At 40.7% G+C, this 12956-nt stretch overlaps 1 long non-coding RNA gene across 2 annotated transcripts in view; it reads right to left on the bottom strand.

Moving 5' to 3' along the window:
- The window catches only part of LOC146967970 (uncharacterized), a 39721-nt gene extending 27146 nt beyond the window's left edge, over positions 1–12575 (bottom strand). For both annotated transcript variants that reach the window (XR_015034437.1, XR_015034436.1), the window contains exon 1: positions 12389–12575. This is a non-coding gene — a long non-coding RNA (uncharacterized LOC146967970). The remainder of the gene's footprint in view (positions 1–12388) is intronic.
- Positions 12576–12956: the final 381 nt, after the last annotated feature.

Raw genomic sequence — 12956 nt, 5'->3', positions numbered from 1 at the left:
TTTCTAACCACTTTGGTTGCTCTTCACGTGACTGATGTCAAAGTTTGATCATGGTGGTCATTTAAAGGAGCCCAAGGATAACCTCTATTCTGACTGGTTGTCAGAGACTTAACTTCTTGTCGGGTGTGGACGCTTTGGAAGTGCGGCTGACGGCAGTTGACGCTTTGGTCGCTCACGTTGCCGGGCTCTCATTGAAAATAAATGACTTCTGGCATTTTTGAAGCTTTGGAAGCTTTTGGTGTGAACGCACAGTAATGTCTGTCACAAATTGATTACAATTTGTTTTTGTTCTCTTCAAAAATAAATCTATGCATATTGTTAACTGTATCAGGGGACAGAAATCCTACTGAGTTGTAGGTGAGATGAAATTATGTGATGACATTGCTTGAGTCAATGCCTAATGCTTAGAAAAACTGCTTGAAAAATGTTAATTAAATATATTTCACAATAATTTGAACAAATATATCTAAAAAAAAATTTAAACTTTTTTTTTTAATGTGCACACGTAAAAAGCATGAATGATTTTTTTTTCTTACGCATTTCTTTGGTATAAGAGTGGCCCTATCACCAAGCCAGGTCTACGTGCGATTAACCACCAAATACAAATCCGTTCAAAATACTAAAAGAACAAGCTTCATAAAAGCAAATGTGTCTACAGCCCTTTGCACGTTATGGTAATAAGGTTAGAATTGTCCAGGCATAGCCAATTTACATTAGCTGGGCCTATTCCCTTTATATCAACAGTTGGCTACAGTTTAGTTACTCTGTTACTCTATACCACTAACAGGGCAAGTATCTCAAATTCTACCTTGTTTATAGATTAATGACAAGACAACATAAAATATAAGAAATCTATGACAAACACATACTTAAGTAAGTACAATTATTCACGTGTATAAGACTATCTTTGGCTAAAAGTCTGTTATTACTGTCATTCCTGTCCAAACATCCAGCAGCAGCACAGCAAAGAAAAAGTAGCTCATCTTTTTTTCCCTCCTCATATTGATCCTTTTGCATCTACAAACATCACCCACATCTGCACACATATTTAGCAATATGCTAATATGATGAGTTACGACACTGGACCAATGTCTGAATGGAAGCAATAAACACTGAAGCACACCTTTCAGAATAATTTTACTTAGCATATTCTTACTGATTTTCTATACTGAACAAGCATATTTATAATTCTCGATTCACAGATAACCAGTAAAAGGAGGGGTGTGAGGAGAAGGATCCTACGTTTTTTAGTGTTTATTGTACTGGTATGCATATGATTTCTCTGTGCAGATCTTTAACTCAGATTTGATACCAAAGTAATAGAGTGTAGCTCAGACTCAAGTTTTCAAGTGATTGTTCCCTCTTCCAAAAACAGTTTAGTTTGAAAAACGGATACATGCCAAAAAATATGTTTGTAAACGGTCTCTTTACAGATTTAAAACATTACTAATTAATTAAATATATTAATTCAAACAAATCCATGTTCAATCAAAGGTCAAAAGAAAATAAAGTTGTATTTGTAGATTCAATCATTTGCTATCATTATACACAGTAGTTTATCAGACAAAATTGTAATGCATGACAACTTTATTTTTCTCGCATGGACAATAGCATTTTAAAAGCATCCCTTATTCCCTTCTGAAACAATTTCAGTTACTGTAACTTTCACACATACATCTTCTATATGTGTAAAGACTGCAACCGACAGGATTTGGTGAAAACAAAGAGGAGAACCATAAAATGGTTGTTTTGTTGGTCACAATGACTAATATTTTCCTAACAGTCATTTAACTCTAGCAGTATGCTTGACTCCATGATTTCCCTTGGTTATATGTTGCTTTTTTTAGAGTATTGTAGGGTGTAATGAAAAAATTGTCTAATAAGTGAAGCATTCTTTAACCAACCGTAAACATGTATTATGCTCATTGCCTTCTGAGAAGGTTTTATACACTGATGTGTGAAGCCTCTGCACCTACTCACAAAATGTCAGTGGTAAAGAAAGGTGAAGCGTCAACAGCTTCTATGCTGCATCACTGAATTGCATAATTTAATACTTTCTTTTGATTTTTTTTTCAGAGATTGTTTTAGCTTTGATGTTGCCCACCTGAGCCCTTAAAAAGAAACACATATAAAAGTTTTAGACAAATAAGTTCATAGTGTAAAAAACATAGTAACATTGTGAAAATTATAATAGCGAGCAGACAGGCTGAACAAACCTGCTTATTTTTATACAAAGTTCTTTTTGATAGAATATAGCAATCAATATTTATCTGTTTTTATCAGAGTACTACAATGAAATCACTTTTGAGAGGCAACAATTTGATTCTTGTCTCAGTTTTCAATGATTTAATTTCTGTTGTTTCATTTTCATTTCAGCACAGATGCTCATGATTTAACAGGTATTTCTCTTAAAGGGATGATTGGAAAAACCTTTGACCTCTGTAGAAGTCTTCCTATGTCCAGCAAAATGTCTACTGGGCTTTTGAGTTTAATTTAAAGTCATTTAAATTATTAAATTAAAAACTAATTGTGAAAAAATATGAGTTTTTCTCTTTTGTTGGAAGTGGTCCACAAGCGTGAGCTGTATTGAAATGTAAAATACGATACAAACTGTAGACTAATCGATGGATGAGGTGGTAGCTGAGGTAATACATCACCATAGTAGTTGTCTGAGATGAGAGATCAAGATTCATGTCACCACAGTCAGATGATTCTCCATTCTTGGGCCAATTATTCAAGAAGGCTAATCAATTAATCACTATGACACACAAACAACTAGCAGGGCCAGGGGCCTTTTGGCCCTGCTGAACTGGGGCCTGCAGCTGACTTTGTGAGATCAATGGGAAAACAACACAGAGTGCTCATTATTCCCTACAACCTCAGACCTGAGGCAACCTTGATAGTTTTTTTTAGTATTAAATCTCACTCTGTATTTTCACCAAAGACATTTTGACATGTACAGTACAGCTGTAAAAAAAAAAAAAAAAAAAAAAAAAAAAGATGTCTGAATTCCATGTAGTTCCTTTATCTTCAGGGTCCTGGTATTGAGCATCGTGTCATGTCTTACTGAGACATTTTAACAGAATAGAGAGAGTCATTAATGGCATCTGTGTGTTTCCCGACATGGCAAGTCAAATATTTCCTGTGCAAAAACCCTATTGCATAGTGTCTGTATTTTAGATCTTCTTGTAACATGGTTCACCAAAGCCTAACCAACACTGGATATTTTGGGCCTGCACTATGGTATTTTAAAGTTAAGAAATGACACGTGTCACACAATGTGACAAGTGGTGATTTTGCTTTTATTGTGAGAATTGCTTGTCAATTTTCTCTGACTGAAACCCTACATAATGGAGATACTGTTTCTAAATGACACAAAAAAAATGCTTAGCATTTCTGTACTGTTATGACTACACAAACAAACATGATGCCTCTTTATAATAAACTGATATAAACCAATATAATTGGTTGAGCTGATTTATCAGCAAATTTGATTTTCAGGTAGGCTATAATATAATTTAGGATTGGAATAATGTCATCATGCAGGTTCTAATTTAAAGGCTATTTGTTACATAAACTTAGATGACCTGAATGTCATAACAGTCACTGCTGCTGCCTGCTTGGTAAACTACATTCTAAAAAATAAAAAATAAAATCTGGATTTCAACAATATATTTGTTAAGTAAGACACATTGCATGCAGCACAACAAACAATTTTCAAAGCAAAAATGTTTATATAAAAAGATATACATGACATAAACATGTACATAAAAATCTACGATAACTCAGGGCCACCTTTAGTAAGTAGTTGGAAGAGTTATGCAAGTAATCGTGCTTGCAAGTGCAAAGCCGTCATCAGCACCACTGAACAAATTTTTAACTGATGAACAATCCTAGATTCTTTGCACGAAATCTGTGGCCATCAGTTCTTTCTAAATAATTCAGGTTGGGGTGATTAAATCACCAACAGTGAGTGGCAGATGTAGGATTAACATGCTGGCCACTGGTTGTGCTGAGCTCAGGCGTTGGGTCTCAGCGCTAAACTGACATTGGGATCACAGAGTGTATGCTAAAGGATTTTGCCAAGTTTGATTATGTAACATGGCCTGGGCAGGGTATGTCAGGCTTTGTGTGGCTTGGTAACATAGACAAAGTGTAAGTGAGGCTTTCAGGATTAGTAGTGGCAGTGTTAATGAGTGCCTCATGCATGAAAGCATATAGATCTTTTTCTTCAGTGTAACATGGGTTGTAGGACTCAGAATTTGACTTGACTCTGAAAGTGAGCCATCTTTGGATAGCTGTGATCTCAAACTGGTAATGTCATAGTAGGATTAGATGCCAAGAGGTTCTGGATAATTAAGGGCATGTTGGGATAAACTGCTCCGCAAGTGAGATGGTTGCTATATAATCCTGCACACATGGCATACAGATGGGAGGAGTATATAGCCTATTGGGATTGGAAGACTATGACCTCACTTCCTTAAATAGTTATCAACAGGTAGAATCCTTAAGTAGTCTTGAGCAAATTGTTTTTTGGCATCCATGTGTCCATGTCCACTGTAGGCCATAATTTATTTACATATCAGATATGGAGTTAAGCAAATATGAAACACAAAAGTGCCATACATTACCTTTATATGTATAGTGGCCATTTCTACAGAACCCTCAAATGGGACAATCCAATAACAATTTTTTAACAGTTCTTTGTATCAATAGAGCTGTGAATGCCACTGGTGCACCAGCATCTCCCTTCACACTCACAGCTCCTGCAAATAAAACCTATTAATGACCATATGGAGGCTGTTGCCACGTAACCCGCTGGCCAAAAAAAAAAGAAAAGTGTGCAGCTGGGGAAAGAACCAGACACAACCTCAACAGAGACAAAGACTTCCAATAGTGGATACTGTAATCAAAATAGATTAGGATGGCTAGATAGATAGATAGATTGATGGATCAAATAGATAGATACAGTAGTTAGATAGATAGATAGATAGATAGATAGATAGATAGATAGATAGATAGATAGATAGATAGATAGATAGATAGATAGATAGATAGATAGATAGATAGATAGATAGATAGATAGATAGATAGATAGATAGATAGATAGATAGATAGAATTTGATTTTCCTGTGTCTTCATGATATTTTGTCTAAATTACGTAACAGTAGCCACCCAGGATCCCTTGGGAATGTCCCTTCTGTGATTCCCATGGAACAGTTGATTAAGCCAGCTGGGTCCTGGGCTCACACATTTGTTCTCATGATATAAAACAAAAACTGTTACACCTACTGAAGACTTCTGGAGACGGTTAAAAGATGCGAAAAGATGCAAGGAATTGGCCTTACCAGGCTCTCTCCCAGGCAGCCCATATAGACTAGTTATAATTAATGCTGGAACAAACTCCCTGTAGCTTAGACTCTTGATGACAGTAAAATGAGGGGAAATCGTGTTGAAGGGGCTATATAAAGCTCTTCAGTGTCAAGCCGCATGTGGCTCTGTGGCCAACACTTTCACCGGTACAAGTACTCCCTGTTAGCTCATGTGATAGTATCACTCAATCAAAGATACTGGCTGAATATGTCAGGTCTATATTATTATAACTACCCTTGGCTGCCTCGAGAATACTGTCTGATAAGGAGAAGTGAATACGTAAGCAATTGTTACACATGGACAATGTAGAGCGTCCAAATAAATTTACATTCAAAAAAATATGCCAAAAAGAAAAGACTGGTACAAATCGTTCCACTGTGATCACAGATTTAACAACAAGCGAGTGATGCTTAGTACTGTATTAGGAGTAGTGATTGGTATGCTGAAGTATAAATGTAGTTATTCTATAAAGAGATACTGACTATGTGTTTTTAAAAGCAGACTTCACAACAGAATGCTTTCCAACATGTTTGAGTCAGAAAACTGAAAAGCAAAGTGTTTCTGAGTTGACAAAAAGTACAAACAGAACCTTCTGAGGTCCTCAAGTGTGATGGGAATTTATCCAATACCTAAGGCATGTTTGTAGTCTGTTGCCCAAATGGAAGGGACACAACAGCCAACTACCCACGCTTCAAAATAAAAAAAAACAGGATCATGACATGTTACCGCTGATTTAAATAAATCTCTTTGTTCGAGAACCACGTTTTAGAAGACTCCAAACATAACTGAGCCGTCATTTATGTTATTATAACACCTGTGCTTTCCCTTCTATGTCAGGTCAAAATGTCTGCCGAGAAAACAGCCTTCTGTTCATGGTCATCTGAAACTCTTAAGGCCATTATCTCACCCAGCTCACTGAAATTAGTAAGAGCTAAAACCAATCAGAGAGGCTGATGACATAATTGTGCCACACTAATTGGGGCTACATTAAACAAAAAATAAACAGTAAACTTGCTGAAGGCCTGGCACACTCACCCAGCTGCTGTTAGACCTGCACAATTTGTCACCAAACTCTAAGGAGACACACAGACAGCAATGGGAGATGTTAACAGACCGATGTGCTGGCAGACATTGTGGCACATCAAAGCAGGAAAAGCACAGGTGTAATTAGTAACATTAATGATGGCTGTAGTTCCAGTTCCAGGGTATTGTAGCTTACTGAATAGGCATTATGGGACACTTCACTGAAGCATGCAGTTGTTAATATTTGTGGTTCTGCCTGCTTGCTTCTTGTGATAAGTTAAAAGGTCTACCTGGACCCTCCTGAAAACAGGCCTCACCAAGCTCAATAACTGAAAACACTGTGTGAATGGTAAAATGCCTCACCACATATCAGATATCAGATATCAGTAGTTATTTATTGTGTAGCTTCACACTGGCCGAATCACTTCTACTATTACAATGGGAACATACGTACGTACGCATTCCCTTCCAGCTTTTTCTAATATCACCACTGGAGGTCACGGAAGTCAGAAATTTTAAAATTCTCCACATACTCTTGATTCGTCCCAACAATGGATGATCTCTACAGCTTTCACATGAGAAGTTTGCAAAATAATTATGTCTCTCACTTTTTTTTTAAAAAAAGGTCTCTATTATATGATAATGCCTCCAATGCTTAGTGCATAATTTGGCTGGAATTTGGAGGTTTCAACTAAGAAAGGGGAAGTGTTCAGCACTAAACATGGCAACACATGTGCCTTATCTCCTCTCAGTCAGAGTATAGGGTCCTCCTCTTATCTATCTTGATTCATGATACAACATGACAACCCCAGGGGACACGAAGGAACCACTCTCATTTCCTGGCTCTCAACCCTTGGTAATTACCTTTGTGTGCCCAAAGGCCCTCAGTGTGTTTAAGATAAAGGGCCCTAGTTTGCTGGCGCAGCGCAGGTGGCGCAAGGTAGCGCAGCCGGTCTAATGCAAGTTTCGACCAGCGCAGCCTAGCGCAAAGTCAGATTGGAAGATTGGCAGATCGCGCTGCGCTGAGATAGGCGTGGCCGCGCAGCAGGGGGAGGCGTCACAGATTCAGCTTGGTGCAGTGGAAGTTTTGTCCGAAAATGTCCCGCCTAGGGTGCGCTGAAAGCTCGCCACCTCCAACCAGGTCTAGGGCCCTAGTTTCGTCGACCAGGTGAAGTCTAGCATCAGCGCAGCTTCGCCACGCCAACGGGGTGTGGCCCAGGTCCATTTCGCAAGTTTGCTGGGCCCCGCAGTCAGACTTAGACTAGCGCAACCCCTCCCCTCGTCCCTCCCACCGGCGCAAACGGTGAAGAGGGAGGAGAGAGGGCGGGAGGGAGACAGGAGGAGGAGAGAAAGGCGTGGAGTGGGTTTGACACAGCCGAGTCAGATCTTCACCAATCAAAGGAGCTCCTCTCCTCACCTTTAACTGCGCGGCGGGTGATGCGCGCTGCAAGTTTGTCATTTTATACTTGGACATGGACGGAGGAAACAGCGACGCCAGAGGCCGAACCTCTCCCAGGAGGAAACAGCTGTTTTGGTCCGGAGGTCCGAGCTCAGAGTGACCAATAATGAGTTTACTAATATACTTAACCAGGTTTGATCTGATATACTGAGAACCCCTACCCAATCTAAGAAACAACTAATACACTAATAAAGAAACTCACATTTATTCAAACCCTATGTAAGCAAGATGACAGGTGTACACTAATCACAACATAAACACAGACCATGTGGATTAAATCAGCGTAAAGGACTCGCGCTCTCTCTCTCCCTCCCTCTCTCTCTCTCTCTCTCTCTGTCCTCCTCTCTCTCTCTCTCTCTCTCTCTCTCTCTCTCTCTGTCCGTCTCTTTTTTTCTCTTTTTTTTCTGTGATAGAGATGCTGAGTATACTGTAGTAGGCTATATACTGACTATCTGATACCGAGGCTGTTGTGGTGGACTAAGAGAGATGAAGATTTGTGTTTGTTTTTCATTACGGCTGCGTGATGCGGTCGCTCTCCGCTAATGAATTAATAAGTAAATAAATAAATAAAGGGGATCATCACAACGTGTGGTATCTCAACACGGCAGCGACATGCAGTCATCCACCCTCAGTCCTGCTTTTGGGACATCCACAGCTGCTTTTCAGTGCCAGTTCGTCCCTGCTGTGTTAATTCAGGTGGAGTTTCCATTGCGCGTGCCACAGCCTTTGATCTCTGCTTTGATCTGACGTCAGATGTGACGGGACAATCTATATAGATATAAATTCACGTGTTGATTCCGTTAGTTGCATTAAATAGTGGTTATTGTGGATATTTATTGCATTGAAATGTGTCTGGAACTGTGGAAATCTGCCTGTGAGGTCTTGGTGACGTGTGTGCACTGCAGATCAGTCAGCCAAACTTCCACTGCACCTGCTGCGCTTCGCTCTGCGCTGAGAATAGACCTGGTTGGAGGTGGCGAGCTTTCAGCGCAACCTCGGCGGGACATTTTCGGACAAAACTTCCACTGCACCAAGCTGAATCTGTGACGCCTCCCCCTGCTGCGCGGCCACGCCTATCTCAGCGCAGCGCGATCTGCCAATCTTCCAATCTGACTTTGCGCTAGGCTGCGCTGGTCGAAACTTGCATTAGACCGGCTGCGCTACCTTGCGCCACCTGCGCTGCGCCAGCAAACTAGGGCCCCTAGTCTCAGCGCAGCGCGAAGCGCAGCAGGTGCAGTGGAAGTTTGGCTGACTGACCTGCAGTGCACACACGTCACCAAGACCTCACAGGCAGGTTTCCACAGTTCCAGACACATTTCAATGCAATAAATATCCACAATAACCACTATTTAATGCAACTAACGGAATCAACACGTGAATTTATATCTATATAGATTGTCCCGTCACATCTGACGTCAGATCAAAGCAGAGATCAAAGGCTGTCGGCAGCGTAATGGAAACTCCACCTGAATTAACACAGCAGGGACGAACTGGCACTGAAAAGCAGCTGTGGATGTCCCAAAAGCAGGACTGAGGGTGGATGACTGCATGTTGCTGCCGTGTCGAGATACCACTCTGCCCTTGTGATGATCGCTTTATTTATTTATTTATTTATTTACTTATTAATTCATTAGCGGAGAGCGACCGCATCACGCAGCCGTAATGAAAAACAAAACACAAATCATCATCTCTCTTAGTCCACCACAACAGCCTCGGTATCAGATAGTCAGTATATAGCCTACTACAGTATACTCAGCATCTCTATCACAGAAAAAAAAGAGACGGACAGAGAGAGAGAGAGAGAGAGAGAGAGAGAGAGAGAGAGAGAGAGAGAGAGAGAGAGAGAGCGCGAGTCCTTTACGCTGATTTAATCCACATGGTCTGTGTTTATGTTGTGATTAGTGTACACCTGTCATCTTGCTTACATAGGGTTTGAATAAATGTGAGTTTCTTTATTAGTGTATTAGTTGTTTCTTAGATTGGGTAGGGGTTCTCAGTATATCAGATCAAACCTGGTTAAGTATATTAGTAAACTCATTATTGGTCACTCTGAGCTCGGACCTCCGGACCAAAACAGCTGTTTCCTCCTGGGAGAGGTTCGGCCTCTGGCGTCGCTGTTTCCTCCGTCCATGTCAAAGTATAAAATGACAAACTTGCAGCGCGCATCACCCGCCGCGCAGTTAAAGGTGAGGAGAGGAGCTCCTTTGATTGGTGAAGATCTGACTCGGCTGTGTCAAACCCACTCCACGCCTTTCTCTCCTCCTCCTGTCTCCCTCCCGCCCTGTCTCCTCCCTCTTTGCCGTTTGCGCCGGTGGGAGGGACGAGGGGAGGGGTTGCGCTAGTCTAAGTCTGACTGCGCGGCCCAGCAAACTTGCGAAATGGACCTGGGCCACACCCCGTTGGCGTGGCGAAGCTGCGCTGATGCTAGACTTCACCTGGTCGACGAAACTAGGGCCCAAAGAGAGAAAGAAAGAGTAAAAAGTTTTGTAGAAAAAACAAAATATCCTTATTAGGGCCGGGACTCGATTAAAAAAATTAATCGAATTAATTAGAGGCTTTGTAATTAATTAATCGCAATTAATTGCATTTTAATCGCATATAAATATTTGACCTGAGAACAGTGAGAAGCATTTTTTTCCACATGGATTTTAGTATACCATTGAATGACTGAATACATAAGCTTAAGCATTCAAGGTGGTACTTAACCAAGACCAACAGACTAGGGATGCAAATTATCGATTAATTCATTAATCGATATTTGATACACAGATTAAATGGTCTTTCCTGCCAATACACTATGATGATTACTGTAGTATTTAACTAGGCTACTTAAATCACAGTAGCATAAACTGATTTGTTGAACTCAGCCTGATGTAAACATTAATAAAACTCAGTAACCAATCACACAGCAGCTCCATGTTGTCCCTGTGTGATGTTCAGGGACAGGTCAGGACAGTCTGAAGACAGAGCTCTGAGGGTGAAGTCCTATCATAATGAGATGAGCTGCACCTGTGACAGTGACAGGTCATAGATATAGCGCTGCAGCTGAGCAATTAGCGCTATATAGCACATTTAGCGTGCGCCCGTGTCTGTGTATCTATGTGCAGGCAGAGATCAGAGATGGTGTTTTAAATAACCATGCTAGCGTTTCACCAGCTCTCATCTCTGCCAGTCAGCCTCTCAAACTGCCGCCTCTCTCGCGTGCGGGCGCACCGCACGTAGACACACGTGAGAAAAAAAAAAAAAAAAAAAAAAAATTTAATAAGTGCGATTAAAATGCGTTAATTTTTTTAATGCGTTAATTTTTGTGTAATTAATTAATCGTAATTAATCAGTTAAAGTCCCGGCCCTAATCCTTATTTTAAAGGGATACGGCAAAAAAAAAATGTCCGTGTCTTGCCTCACTCCCGAGTCCATGACAAGCAGATAGACACCATCCTTTCGACTGTACGTGCAGTAACAAGGGAGACAGAGCCCGTTATTAGCTTAGCTCAAACACTGGAAGTGTATGGGTAGTGTTAGCCTGCCTCCACCTAAAGTCATCAGAGACACTCAGCAACTCTAAACGGCCGATCTTCCTCTCAGAGCTGACAAACTCTCCGGTAAGGCATCTTGAGCGGTCAAATGCCGCTAACGGGACGAGATCAAAACGGAGGGTTCAAGCAGAGACTATTTATTTTGATTCAAGCTAGCTACATCGAGGGTAGGTTAGCTTCCTATTTCAGAGTAAAAGTACAAATTCTATTGTTATGGTTTTCTGTATGTAAAGGGCAACTGGTGTTTTATTTTCTGAAAGTAACCGGAAGTGCGTTGGTCACAACAGCTTGAGTAGCGCCGAATTCGTCCGAGCAAAATTGTAAACAGCTGGTATTTAGACAAATTAACGACACACTGCTGATCTAAACGGCTACTTTCTTGCCTAAAAATGTTTGAAATGTCAATAAAGTGATATATTTACAGAGTTTAGAGCTAAAATGAAATCAGCTTCTGCCTGCTGATTTCGGTCCAGTACAATGTCAAACTCATATGTACTATATTGTGATGCTCAAAGTGCCTGTTAAATTGCTTATAAAAAGCTGAGGAAAAATCTCCATTAAAATAATAACCATGAAAATCAACAGAACACGTTGGGCAACTGGTGAATATAAACTTCTGCAAAAAGTAAGGTTCAATTAAAAAGTATTCACACTGAGGTAATTTGGGGTGATCTTGTGAACCACAAACCAAATATCAGAGAGCTCAAATCTACGGGGACAAGTAAATACCTTCAAACTTGAGCAGTTCACACAGTCACACAGAAGAAGACTGGGAGTCAGCAAAACTGGGTCTGTCCCAGCAGTGAAGTCATGAGAACAGACACAGAGCTGCGACTACAGTCTCTCTGGTGTTCCCAGGGGTAGACTCAAATCTGTCAGCACCCCTCACTAATGCAGTTCTCAGTAGAAAGCAACGTGGATAGGATCCTTCTCCCCAAATACCCTTCGAAACACACATACACCTCACACCCTCATCGCCCCTCCAACCCCGGCCTACCTCGACTGTGCCAACATGCATGGATCATCTCTTGCTGGCTGGCACTGCGCCGTCCCAGGACACAGACCTCACTCTAGCCAGGACAACATCTCCAGTGTCAGGGCAGAATGGGGGTCTTTGTTGCTCCAGACTCAATACAGGACCTCACTTGCAGGGGCAGTTGGGTTGTTTTGATATGGAGAACAGTGTCTCTTTTAACAGAAACGGAAATAAGACAGTTTTTTATTATCAAAAACACCTTATGAACTACTTCATAATAACTGTGTGGAGAATAGGTTAGTCTTTACACCAATAGGCTCCTGTTTTTACCATCTCAATAAAGAAACTATTCCCAAACTCTTGTGCATTAATTCTGTTACTAATTGACAGTCCTGCATGTCAATATATTATTGTGTGCTTTTCATTCCAGCTCAACTGTGTGTCATAAAAAATAACCTGTTGAAAACAGTTAAACTGCAGTGAGGCAATGAATCACACCGCTGAATGTGGCGCTTACATAAGACAACAAAACATTTCACTGTTGCCACTGAAACAAAACACTGAAATAACACACGTTATTAATCAGACA

This window comes from Trachurus japonicus, chromosome 19 (genome assembly GCF_045865225.1).
Source record: "Trachurus japonicus isolate A0001 chromosome 19, Traja_1.0".
Taxonomy (NCBI): Eukaryota; Metazoa; Chordata; class Actinopteri; order Carangiformes; family Carangidae; genus Trachurus; species Trachurus japonicus.
This window is presented reverse-complemented; position numbering and strand designations above follow the sequence as displayed.